General features: G+C 44.5%; 1 long non-coding RNA gene across 1 annotated transcript in view; it reads right to left on the reverse strand.

The window, feature by feature from the left end:
• LOC133369775 (uncharacterized) overlaps positions 1-8,412 on the reverse strand; it is a 58,015-nt gene extending 49,603 nt beyond the window's left edge. Inside the window, exons 1-2 of the long non-coding RNA XR_009758977.1 lie at positions 8,166-8,412; positions 2,644-2,875 (exon numbers count right to left, since the gene is read on the reverse strand). This is a non-coding gene — a long non-coding RNA (uncharacterized LOC133369775). The remainder of the gene's footprint in view (positions 1-2,643; positions 2,876-8,165) is intronic.
• Positions 8,413-14,301: the final 5,889 nt, after the last annotated feature.

The raw sequence follows: 14,301 nt of genomic DNA on the forward strand, positions 1-14,301 counted from the left end.
ACACACCCCTTTTATTTCAATTGTGTGGTGAGAGAGGGGAATTACACTGAATTTTACATGTTGAATTTGTATACACAATCCTTCTACAGCCTAGAGATCAGAGCCCTCATATTCACATCGTGGAGATTGCATTAGTTTCTGCCTGAAAGGTTATATTTTTATCCAATCCAAGAGCGATTAGGCAGGATCACTGGTTGCACTGAGAAGTCTAACCACTTGCAGGAGGAGAGGAACCTTGAGAGAAGGATTTGGGAAAGCTGAAACACCATCTGGTCACTTCTGGCTTCTGACCCAAAGCCTCCCCCATTGGCACTTTTATACCAGCCAAACAAATTCCCATCTCTCTCCTCCCGCCGTCTAATGACACTGATAACTTGGTTTTTTTCAGTCCACAGCACAGCTCAAGAAACAGAAGAAGAAGAAAGATGGATAGAAAATAAGACAGACAAGGAAGGGAATGCAAGACAGACAGACAGATGTGATGTATGTAGTGCTGGTGTCCATCATCACAAACACAGATGAATTGGTAAAGGGCCATATAAGAACAAAATGAAATTCAGGAAGCCACTGTTGCCAATTACCAGCTCCCACTGCTGTCAACTCTAGTGAAGACTGTCAGAGCCATGTTTAAATGATTTTTTTAAAGAAACAAAATGATGAAAGCAGCAGAATTTGAAACCCTAGTTATTGCGGTTTGGGGAGAGCGACCTTGGACAGAAACCCAGGGGTGCATCTTTATTTGCTTCTCCTTCTAGTATATCTGTTAAGCCTACACAGCCCAGCTTCTCTCCATGAGGCATAACGAAATGTATTCACCTGAATCCTGCTCAGAGCAGGCCCACTGAAATTAATGACCCTAAATTAGTCATGCCCTTTAACTTCAATGGGTTAACTCTGCGTAGGACTACCATTGAATACCACTATGTCCCAAAACAGAGGCATCGCTTCAAGACCTCTGTTAGGGATCGGTGGGCATCCAAAAGGGATTTCTGCAGAGGTGGAAAGATTCTCAGCAAGGTGTGAAGGGATAATCTTTAGCATATGTTCAAAAGGACCATGGTGCCCACGGGGTCCTCTGCTGAAATTAGGTGTGAAAGATGCATTCTACTGCAGCCAATAGAATCAATTGTGGGTGTATGGTGTGCCCAGAACAGTTTCTCTGGTTTGCTGCTAAAAGAAAAATATTTCTGCAGAAAAGAAAAATTAAAATTGCTTTTAAATAAGGATAGGACTAAGATTGGATCTCTCCCCCTACACACATGTTAAGTCCATAAAAGCACTTGTGAGGCTGCAACTCTATGCCTACTTTCCTGGGAATAAGGCCTATTGAACTCAGTGGGACTAATTTCTCTGAGTAGGCATGTATAGAAATACAGCATCAAGGGAGGAAGCAGAGCAGTGACCTTAACACCATGATTCCCCCACATTAGATGACTAACATGCATTCCAGTTAGTGCTTTTTAGGGAATACATTTGGAACAGGAGTGGGATTCCTCTGCTGTCTCTTTTCCAGAGTTGCTAAGGAAAAGCATAGCTAAGAGCAAACAACATGATTACCCTTCAGCTTCAAGTGACTGTCCAAGCTGATCCTCTTGAGAAGAAATTTATACTATGCCTTTTAACAGTGATGCATATACATGTGTGTGTTTGTGTAGACAGAGAGAGATGACAACAGGTGTGATTTCAGTTAATGTTCCAGTAATAACCTTCAGGACCAGCTTGATTCTGTATTGTTTCGATGATGATATTCTAAGTTTGCGCGAAAAGCCTGCTTCCTTTTGTCTTTCATAGGGAGGGAGGTGGGATGGAGATGACAGATAAATAAATAAAATATTAATAGGCAGAGCAATCATAAGAGTCAAAACAAAGGAACAGGTGGATTTGTACCTGTTGTATTATGTCAAATTACGCACAAATATTTTTGAATACGATAACATATATTAAATCGATAATTTAATATACAGAGGCTGTGTATATGTGTACATGTATGTATATATATATATATATATATGTACACACAGGCACACACTATATATATGTATGTATATATATGTGTGTGTATATATATATGTATTTATGGAAATATATATTTATATATATATATATATATATACACACACACACACACACATATGTACATATTTCCATTTGCTATTGCAATAGCAAAACAAGACTAGCTCAACCTGTCACATACTGCAAGGTCTGCGTGCCATTTCCCAGACGGATTTTATATGTGGTGCATGTGTCACTCCCTCTGACCCCCTCTCCATTTAAATATCATTAAGAATTTTTTTATATGCAAGCAAGCAAATAAAAGCATCCCTCTCTTCCCCATTCCATCCTACCCCACCAATTTCTTCCCGCCCTCTTTACCCTCCAATTTGGCTAACAGGATGGACAACAGACTGACAAACTACGGAAGCACAAAAAGGAAGAGCAAACGGGAAAATCCGCTAGTTCAATTAGCCATGCGGGAGGGCATGGGTTTCCCTGCCTGAGGAAGGAGGTGGCACAGACGGAAACAGGGATGTGCCAGCTTGGTCTATTGTTCTGCTTTCATGGGTTAATTAATTAGCGAGATCAAAAGGGAGGAGAGGGCGGGCTTCAGGGGCATGGTAACGATTCAGCAGCTGTGCAACCTACCTCATGTCAACGCGGCCATCTTACAAAACGGCATTTGACTCCATCAAAATGGCTTCCTGGCATCGAGAACCCTATAAGCTGCGACAGGGTGGCCTGGAGTAGTTGAGAGGGTCGTCCCAGGGAGGAGCTTCCCTTCTTTCTCTCCCCTTCACACACGCACACTGCCACCGCCACCTTGTTCTCTGAGGGCACCACATGGCACCGATGGGCTTTGAGGGAGGGGAGAGTTGGCCTAAGGAGGAAGAAGTAAGACAGGGGGGATTAAAACCAGAGACACATACAGGGGCCCTCCATCTCCATTGCTGTTTACTGCTCGTGCCAAATTGGAAGTTTCTTATCTAGGCAGCAGAATGTTGCACAGCCTCTGTGCGGGAGACAATAAGGCACAGCGTCATTACTCACAGAGTACGGTACACGGGCATAATGCCATGGTTACACAGAGGAAGACAAAAACACAGATAATCCCTGTGAACTGATAGATCACTGTATACTCCTACACTGTACTCACAGATGCTCAGCATTCAAGGCCTTAATGCACAAGAAAAGCTGAAGGGGCCAGAATTTCTTATACTAGGGCAGATATGTGGGGCCATTTCCCCTCCACTCTCTGGGAATATCTAAACCACAACCTCATAGAAGTAACATAACAGGGAGCCCTATTTGATAAAAATGTTACTGATATGTAAAAAAAATGTAAATGTACTGCCTTCAAGTCGATTCCGACTTATGGCGACCCTATTAACAGGGTTTTCATGAGGCTGAGAGGCAGTGACTGGCCCAAGGTCACCCAGTGAGCTTCATGGCTATGTGGGGATTCGAACCCTGGCCTCCCAGGTCGTAGTCCAACACCTTAACCACTACACCACACTGGCTCTCTGTTACTGATATAGATATATATAATTCTGGCAGCAAGCCAGCTTGTAAATGTAGGTTTGGAATCTGCCAGAACAACCTCAGTTTAACCATGGGAGCTCTCCCAGGTCCTGAAGTACCCAATTCTGACTGGTGGCCTCAAAGTCTGCTCTCTGCTGCCTGCCACTCACACACTCTTTGTTCAGGGTCAGTTCCCCTTCACTTTTGCCTGAATACCCAACATGGCCAAACAGGACATACACCTTGCTCACCCTTGAATAAAGAAGGCACTTGGTCACACCCCTGAGGCAGCAAGTCTGCCACCACCTATGAGTTGAAGCGTGAACACATCTGCTACCAGGATAATTGGTACTTCGTTCCTAGCCATTTGCAACTCACTAATTGGGTGTGAATTAACCTTTGCTACCTTTCTGAATTCAATATGATTCAAATACCTCCCCCCCACACACACTCACTTGATCTTGCTGGATCATGGGACCATTTCCTACTGCATTGTTGATATGATGGGGAGTAGCAGTTAAACCAGTAGAAGTTAGCTTTTTGGAGGGAAAGGGGACACCACAGTAACCCAGTTTATGGATGCCCTGGCAAGCATGCTGAGATTATATCATTTATCATCCCAGCCTAACCCATATCTTGAGGGTTTTCCCTGGGAAATGGGGGTAGAGATAAGTAAATAATGGTCTTGGTAGATCAGAATGTTGTTCTCCTTCACTCTGCCTCCAACATGTGCGAGTATATGAAACTGCTTTAGACTAGCCAAATATTAGCTACCTCAGGAATGGGGAACCCTCAGGCTTGGGAGCCAAATATAGCTCTGCAGGTCTCTCTACTGGACCCTTGGGATTCTTCTCCAGGCCATACCCCTCAACAGCCTTGCTTTGGACCCCCCTTGACTGTTTTCACATGGCTGGAATGGACCCTTGAACTCTGATCATGCCTCTTACTTGCCTGAGTGGAGGACAGAGGGGATATGCAAGGACATGTAGAAACTAGCCTGCTGTGCAAAAAGGTACAATTCGTATTCATTGCTCTACCTGCTCTTGCCTCTGTCCCTGCCCACCACTGGCATGTGGCCTCCAGAAGGTTGCCCAGAAAAGAAAGCTGCCCTCAGGCTGAAAAAAGTTCCCCACCATTGATCTGCTCCAGCTAGCTTACACTCTCCAAGGTCTCAAGCAGAGCTGTGCTATCTGGTAGTCTTTCAACCAGAGACAGGACCCCAAGACCTTTCGACATGAGGAAGGTACAGAGCTCAGCGGTAGAGCATCTGCTATGCATGCAGAAGGTCCCAGGTTCAGTTCCCAGCATCTCCAGGTAAGGGATGGGAGAGAACCCACTACCTCTAAGTAGGGCTGGGAGGTAAGTGAGTGGATTGATGTCTGCCTGGGAACCACATGCATGCCACCTTGGGTTCCATGACAAAGAATGGTGGGGTGTAAGAAAAAAAATAATCTAAATGTGGAGAAGGGCCATAGCTCAGTAGCAGTGCACCTGCCTTGCAGGTCAATTCCCGGCATCTCCAGGAAGGGCCGGGAGAGAACCCTGCCTGCTGCCAGTCAATGTAGACAATACTGAGCTAGATGGACTGTTGGTCTGACTCAATATAAGGCAGCTTCCTACATTCCTATGTTCCACATGCTCTACCTCTGAGCTGTGGTACAACCTGAAGTGGTCCACTCCAAGACCAGCTGAATTCTGCCAGTTGTATTAACTGGCTTCCAAGAAGCAACAGCTTCAATACATTGCAGAGGGAGAAGCTACTGAGGTATCCTGTTGAATCGCCTAGAGGAATTGGGAATGGGGGGCACTGTTTTGCAGTGGTTCCGTTCCTATCTCTCAGGCAGGTGTCAGCGGGTGGCATTGGGGGATGAGGTTTCAGACCCTTGGCTCCTTAATTGTGGGGTGCCACAGGGTTCTATCCTCTCCCCCATGCTATTTAACATCTATGTGAAGCCGCTGGGAGAGATCATCAGGAGTTTTGGGCTGCAGTGTCACCAATATGCGGATGACACTCAGCTCTATCTCTCGTTTAAGTCCTCACCAGAGTTGGCTGTGAAAACCATGTCCAAGTGCCTGGAGTCCGTAAGTGGATGGATGGGCGAGAACAGGCTGAGGCTAAACCCCGATAAGACCGAGGTATTGCTCGTGGGTGACAAGAGAAGGCTGGGAGACATCGACTTGGTCCTTAATGGGGTAAGATTACCCCTGAAAGATCAGGTCCGCAGCCTAGGGGTCATCCTTGACTCCCAGCTGTCCATGGAGGCTCAGGTTTCGGCAGTGAGCCGGGCAGCTTGGTATCAACTTCATCTGATACAGAGGCTGCAACCCTACCTTCCTGTGCATCTGCTCCCTCGAGTGATACATGCCCTGGTCTCCTCTCGCTTAGACTACTGTAATGCGCTCTATGTGGGGTTACCCTTGAAAATGGTCCGGAAACTGCAGCTGGTACAGAATGCGGCAGCACGCTTGATTAAGCATAGCCGTCGCCGAGATCACATTACCCCGGTGCTAGTAGATCTACACTGGTTACCAGTGGTTTACCGGGCCCAATTCAGGGTGTTGGTGCTGACCTTTAAAACCCTATACGGTTTTGGCCCAGTTTATCTGAAGGACCGCCTCCAGTATCATCAATTAGGCTGCCTTACAAGATCAGCCACACTGGACCTCCTCTTGGTCCCACCAGTCAAAACAGCTAGGCTGGTGCGGACCCGGGAGAGGGCGTTCTCGGTTGTGGCCCCCACCCTCTGGAATCCTCTCCCTTATGATCTTCGACATGCTTCCTCCCTGATGAGCTTTCGCAGAGCCTTAAAGACCTGGCTATTCAGGCAGGCCTACAAGAACCTTGGGGTGGATTAGCTTTTTTTGTTGTGTTTAGATGTTTTGATATTGGATGAATTGTATATTGTATTTTAGTTGTTGTTGTAAGTCGCCTAGAGTGTCCGTTAAGTCGGACAGATAGGCGACTAACAAATAAAATTTTATTTTATTATTATTATTATTATATTCTCCTATCTGCTATTGCTCCCCAAGACCCCCTGCAAACTTCCACACCAGATTAAGTGTGTTGGGTTACATGTAAACCCATTTTGGTGGGAAATTTCCTGTAAACCCATTTTGGTGGGAAATTTGCTTTGTCTATTAGGGCCCTCTAAATTCAGAATAGAATCACCAGAATGGGATGTCACCAGCGTCCTGCTTTCCCAACCACACACAAGGTTTCTAGGACAAAACCAGTAAAATATTCACTTAGTTTTACACATTTTGGTGCCACACACACACTTGGCATGTGGAAGGTCCCATGTTCAGCTCCTAACATCTTCCCTAAGAGAATGCCAGGTAGGAAAGCAGAACTAGGCTAGGCTATGTGCACACCATGCATTTAAAGCACAGTTAAAGCACATAGCTTCTCCCAAAGAACCCTGGGAACTTTCATTTACCCCTCACAGAGCCACAGTTCCCAGAATCCTTAATAAACTACAGTCCCCAGGATTCTTTGGGGAAGCCATGTGCTTTAAATGTATTGTGTGCACGCAGTCTCAGAATAAGACAGTGTCAAATGCACATTTTTCTTTCACCTCACTTTTTCCCTGCTCATGTTAATGCCCTGCATATCCATGCACTCTTTAGCTCTGTGCTCCCATTCATGAGAAAGCAGGAATATATATTCTCCCATCTTGCTTTCCCCCCTTTATTAATATTGTATTTATTACTTATATCCTAGCTTGTACATGATCCCTTCATTTATCCTAACAATCACCACCCTGTAAGGTGGGTTAGCCTGAAAGAGAATTCCTGATCTGAGTCACATCCACACATTTACATTTTATCTGCAATAAAAGCACATGGCTTCCCCAAAGAATCCTGGGAACTGTAGTTTACTCTTCAAAAAACTACAATTCCCAACTGCCCTTAACCAAGTACAGTTCCCAGGATTCATGTGCTTTAAGTATACGGTGTTGATGTGACCTTTAACCTGGGTCTCCCCCAACCATCCTACACTCTAACCACTACGCACCCTGACTCTCTTCCCACTATATTTAAAGTAACATCTTGTTGTCTTGTGTGTTTTACCTTTAGGGATGGAAGGATCTGTCAGTTTCGGTTCTCTGTTTCTCTCCCTTTTTTCCATTCTTAAACTCGGTGCTGCACATTATGGCAGCAATTTTCAATTTTTTTTAAAAAAAAAATCCTCATGAAAATTCTTAGGCATTTTAGTGTGAATCTCTCCTATAAAACACACATTTTGGCATGCAGTTTTGACTAATGTGCCCATTACTGCAAGCCATTTCTCTTAATATAATGCGTGTTTGTATGTCATTTTCACTCATATGTTCATTTTTATGCACACTTTCTCCTACAGCATGCATTTTTGTAAACATTGTTTGGTTGGAGAACTGCATCTTAAAGAGCGAATTTTGAAGGATGGCTATGTTCCGGTTCTCTTTCAGAATGTGTGAATTTGATGGATTCAGCTTTAAATGTGAACTGAATCCCCCATTCCCTGTTTACAGTTTACAACTGGAGCAGCCAGAGCATCCAATAACAAGAGCTGGTTTACTGGGGGAGATGCTTCCCAAGCACAGACCATCAACATTAACAACATAACCCAGCCAGCCTTCTGCCTTCAGTATACAAGTCTATTGACTCACCTCTGCAAGCCGAGAGAAAGAGAGCCATCTCCTCGCTTTGCGTTGCTGCATCCCAAAGCCATGAACTTTCAGTCGTGTCTGATTAAGGAAGAAAAAAATTCATCTCAATTAGAGAAAGGCTCCCACACGTCTGGATGGATGTCAAGTAATTACTGCATGCCATTCACAGACAAATGGACGCAAAAGAGAATTTAGTTTTCGGGTGATATACACAGGCCTTAAAGAAGGAATTTGAGGCCTCTGTTTAAACACATGCAACACAATCAAGTGGTAGAGCCATTCCTAAACAATATCACTTTAAGCTGCAGGTGTATGTTTGGAGGCGGAAACATTGCATACTTGATTGCTCACCCCCCAAAAAAAGAAAGAACTCCCCATATTTGCAGAAAATGACTATATTCTATCTAACCTTTCTCCCTAATGAAGTATTGTATTGTATTTTCCAGTTAGCAATTGGGGGAGGGGTTGAGGAAGATATTTAAGTTGCACTCTGAAGTACTACAGCTCCCGCTCCAAAAAAGAGTTTTACTATTGCATTCTGTTGATTGTAGAGACAGGCTCTAGGAGCTCATCTATGCATTAAGCAACATGAAGAAGTAGGATCCTAAATGGTGCCATTTCAGACTACAGTTAGGAGTATTACCCACACTCACACACCTCCTTGCACATTGTTAGCTAGTAGGTTAGGGAGAGGACTACACTAGCACACATTCTAGTGCACCATCTAGTTTATTAAATGCCAGGATGCTTTTTCTATAAGGAAGCATTACAAAAAATAGACCACCCACATGCCTGCAGCCTGAACTGATACAATCTAGCATGTCCCTTAATACATTCTAGCCTACCACCACAATCTGCACAATCATAGAATAGTAGAGCTGGAAGGGGTCCCATAAGGCCATCAAGTCCAATCCCCTGCTCAATGCAGGAATCAAACTTAAAGCATACCCAACAGGTCGCTGTCCAGCTGCCTCTTGAATTCCTCCAGTGTTGGAGAGCCCACCATCTCCCTAGGTAATTGGTTCTATTGCCATAACATTTTAACCGTTAGGAAGTTTTTCCTGATGTTCAGATGAAATCTGGCTTCCTGTAACCTGAGCCCATTGCTCCATGTCCTGCATGCTGGGATAATGTACTGGATGATGCTTAACATAGTGCTTTGACTATTCATATCTGTTTGTCTGTGTGGGCCCATCTGAATCATACATTTACTCCTTTAAACAGCCATGGCTTTCCCCAAAGAATCTGTAGTTTGTGGAGGGTGCTGAGAGTTGTTAGGAGACCCCTATTTCCCTCACAGAGCTACAGTTCTCAGAGGGGTTTAACAGTCAATCCCTCTTCCCAGGGATCCCTGGGAAATGTAGCTCTGTGAGGGGAATAGGGTTTTCTCTTAACAACTCTTGGTAGCCTTAACAAACTACAGTTCCCAGGATTCTTTGGGGGAAGCCATGACTGTTCAAAGTGGAATAATACTGCTTTGAATATATAGTGCAGATGGAACCAAAGTTGCATACGACCAGTTCTCGCTTCAGTGTGCACTGATAGCAATAATGATGAATAACTAATTATTATGATGTTTTATTTCAAAGGTCTGTAGAGCTTCAGGTATACTATCTCAGGCCCCACCCAGGGCACAGCATGTACCAGTAACTACCAAAGACCTTATCCCAGACTGTCTGTTTTGGAATTACTTTTTAAGATGCTTTTAAAGTTTTTTTAAAAAAAGATGTTTTAAGGTGTTTTTAGGATGTTGTGCCTTGTTTGCCACCCTGGGCTCCTTCTGGGAAGAAGGGCAGGATACAAATTTAAGTAATTAATTAATAATAATAACAATAACAACAACTCAACATGCTTTAGCGTCATGGTGCTGTGAATCGCTCCACTCTCCTCTTCCAGACCAGAGTCACCTATTAGTGCAGACAGGGAGACTTACAGCATCATGGCATCAGATCACACAGGCAAACCATTTGTAATTTATTTTATTTATTTATTAAATTTATATCCCGACTCTTCCTCCCAAAGGAGCCCAGAGCAGCAAAAGCATCAAAATAAAACAATACAACTAAAAATAAAGTTAAACAGATTCAAAAGTTAAAAACAAACACTTAACGCAATCAAACATCTAAAAACATGCAAAGCTACAAGCATCGAGAGCCAATGTAGTGTCGTAGGGAGGTGTAGGACAAAGATTGGTGGGACCCAGGTTGAAATTCACAGTCAGCCACAAAGCTCGGTTAAAATTTAAATTCATTGCTCCACCCACTTTTGCCTTTTGGCCCTGCCCACCACTGGCATGTGAGCCCCAGAAATGTAGCCCTCCAGCTTAAAAGCAAAAAAGGTTCCCCACTCCAGTTTTAAATAACATTGTGTGCATAACTGTCCTTGCAAATCGCTTTGGGGCTTCTTTTGGATGTGTGAAGTTTTGCATGCATAAAATAAACCAAACTAACTACACTATGAAGTGAAGCTTTGGCTATTGTGAATTCCCTTCACAACAGCCCTGCAGGGTGGCATTATCCCCAAACTGTAGAGGGGGGTGAAGATGAGAAAATGTTGGCTTGTGTAAGGCCATCTATGAACATAGGTAAGTGCCGTATACTGAGTCGGACCACTGGCCTATCTAGCTCAGTATTATCTGCAATGACAGGGGTTCAGGCAGGGGACTTTCCCAGCCCTACCTGAAGACGTCAGGGATTCAGTCTGGGACCTTCTGCATGCAAAGCAGATGCTCTACCACTGAGCTACAGCCATTTGCCCAAGTCTAGTAAGCTTGACTTAAGGCTAAGAGGGAATTTAAGCCAGAACTTCTCACCAGTACATCACAACAGCGACCTGCCAAACCTTGGCATAGGGAGACCTTGTAGGCTCCCAGAGAGGAGCTTGCAGCTGCTTTGTTCCTCCCTGGACCTTTTTGCTCCCATCAACCCAAGGTCCAAACCGGGACCCATGGCGAAGTTCTCTCATCCACACTAACCACAAGCTGTAGCCAAGATGTGTTCATGGCTCGCTAACCACAACCTTAACCTTGGTTTGGCTTAGCATGGACAGGACCAAAACCAAACAAAGGCACAAACAAAGACCAAGGAGAGGAAGTAAAGTGGCTGAAAACTCCTTTTCAATTGCCCGCACACCCGTGCGGTCTCACTAAGTGATGCTTTGGCTTAGCGGCTCCCTGGAATCAGAAGGAATGCTAGAAGCTCCCCTGTCGAAAATAACAAAACAAACCCCTCACTGTTAGACACTTTTACTCCCATGCACATGCACCATAAGTGCGAGAAACTGCAAGAAAGCAAACAAGCACAACTGTGCCTCTTTAATTCCCACCCCCACCCTCCTTCTCTCCAACTGGGTTCATCCCCCTGCAAGAATGCTTTCCTTTCCCCCCATCGGTTTCATCCATCCCAATGTGCAAAGTGGGAAAACATCATTAGGGAGGGAAAATAATTTAGTTTGTTAATCGACATCCAATGGTGGGAAAGCAGAGAGAGAGAGAGAGAGACTGACTGGCAGTTGGAGCTTAGGAAAGGCCAACACAAAGCCACCATTCATGATGTCCAGGGCTGGGGATTCGCATTGAATTAAGCAGACACAAAGAGCAAAGGCATTTTTATCCTCTCTCTCCATGAGAATTATCATATCTCACTGGCACTAGGAAACCTCCAGCATGAGAGGAAAGAGGGAGAGAACAAACTGTGGCCCAAGGTACAGAAGGCTTTGTTCCCACAGCGGCGTATGGTTTTGTGGCAAGCCACTGGCCATTGCATGCCAGGTTTTAATAAGAACTCTGCTAATGTGAATAAGTACTCCGCCACACACCCATGGCTTGGCCTGCTCTATTCCATGTACTTCCAAAGCAAGGGATCCCTTCCCCTTTGACTCCCCCCCCGTTTGAAAATACACAAACAAAATAGCTGTTTGCATTTCAAGAGCTAGCAAAGCAGCCCCCAAAACATGCACAAAACCAGGGTGCAGGTGCGTGAGAGAATGACAAAGAAGAGAAGGACCAGACAACCACCAGTCAGTCGTGAAAATTAATTAGCCACTATGCAAAATCTTGGCTGACTGGTTACCTCTTTTAGATGCCCGCCAAAGCCTCTAACAAAGTCAGCGTTAGTGGTTGCCGTGATAAGTGTGTTGGCATTTCCTGTGGCTGGATGCGTATCCTGAAAATGCTCATGTGCACATGATGGGGATGTTCCATTGGTGTACAGCTCCCCAACATGTGCATGAACATAGGTGCTGAAGGCATGGATCTGGCTATCAACACCGAGGTGCTTGCTGCAGGGAGATGCCCTCTGCTGAGAGCAAACACGGTTGCCCTGTAAAGCGTATCACAGTATAAAAGGGTATTTCCTGCTCTTAAACTGGTTTAATCATGGCCACTTCCTCTCCTACAAGGAACTCTGCAGATGATAGTTCAGTGAAAGGGGAGGTACTCTGGTGCCATCATGGCTGGATTTGGGGGCAAATGCCCAGGGCCCCATTGAGCAGAAGGCCCCAAAATGCAGCTGGGCTGGCTTACCACATTTTGAAATGAGTTAAGTAATACCTATTACTAGTTAAAGAGAGGGGCCCATAAGACCATTAAGTTCAGAGTCTAAAATTACTGAAGTGCAACATTGGATAGACATCAACAAGCAAACGTGAAAGCCTCCGGGTAGCAAGTCAAGCCCTAAGGAAATGAGTGAGACCCTATCAGTGCATAACACCTGTGCTCAAAGATTAGCACTGGTTGCCAATTTATTACCAGGCCAAGTCCAAGGTGTTGCTACTGGTACACAAAGCCCTTAACAGCTTGGTACCAGTTTACTTGTGGGACCACCTTACCCCATATGTGCCCGCTTGAAGACTTCAGTCTGCAGAACTGGCCCTGTTACAGGTGCTGTGAAATACTTGTTCTACACTTGTAGAAATTGTTCTTTTAGTCTGGCAGCACCTACTCTTTGGAACTCCCTGCCTGTTGACATCAGACTATCCAGACACATAGATGTTGATGTGCTTTAGTGGGTTTTTTGTTTTTGTTTTTTTTGTTGCTTTAATTGTTTAAAATGTTTTTAATTTTAATTAATTTTTAAAACTGTTTTATTGGTAATTTTAATGACAGAATATGCTTCTGAATACCAATTACTGGAAACCACAGAAGGAGAGAGTGCTCTTGCGCTCAGGTCCTGCTTGTGGGATTCCCATTATCTGGTTGGCCACTGCAAGAACAGGATGCTGGGCTAGATGGGCCATTGGCCTGATCCAGCAGGCTCTTCTTATGTTCTTTGGTCTTTTGTGAACTACTTAGAGGGTTGCGGGGTTTTTTTTTACAATCAAACAGGGTATATAAATTTTGTTCAATAAATAAAACATTGAAGATGTGTATATATCTAGGTACACCTATAGCTATATGGCTAGATATATAAGGTTGTCTCCAGCTACGTCCCACTCTGAGCAGACACACAGAAATTAACAAACCTAAGTTAGTTATATCTATTAATGGGTCTACTCCAAGTAGGACTAGCACTGGATCCAACCCATATATATCTGCCTATCTCACAATTTGTAAAATATATCACAAGTAGTTTACAAACTTAAAATACAGCCATAATTGACACATTAAAAGAAAAAAGAAAAAAAACTGCCACATCAAAATAGACATGAAACAAGGGATACAGCTGTAGGGTTTAGGAAGGAAAGAGGATGGAGAATCCCCTTGCGAAGGGCCATAGCTCAGTGGTATAGCATCTGCTTTGCATGCAGAAGGCCCAGGTCCAACCCCCACCATCTCCAGGTGGGGCTACAGAATGCCCCACATCCAAAACCCTGGAGGACCACTGCTAGACAATGTAAACAATACTAAGCTAGATGGACCAACAGAAAGAGAAACTACCAGGGCATCAAAGCCAGAATAGAGAAAGCCTTGTTCTTGCTGGAAGTCAGCCTTGCCTAAGACAGAATGTGAGTAAGGACTACCAGATTTCCTGATCCTAGGAATGTCCCTGAAATTTCCATATGTTCATGCTATACTTCATTATATCCTGATGCCCTGGAATTTGACAGAGGGACACCGTAGCTGGTCCATGCATGCTTTATTAGTGGCCAAGCAACTGCCCTTGCACCACTGGAAGGATCGAACAGCTCCTCCAGTTGC

Source organism: Rhineura floridana, chromosome 14 (assembly GCF_030035675.1).
Source record: "Rhineura floridana isolate rRhiFlo1 chromosome 14, rRhiFlo1.hap2, whole genome shotgun sequence".
NCBI lineage: Eukaryota > Metazoa > Chordata > Lepidosauria > Squamata > Rhineuridae > Rhineura > Rhineura floridana.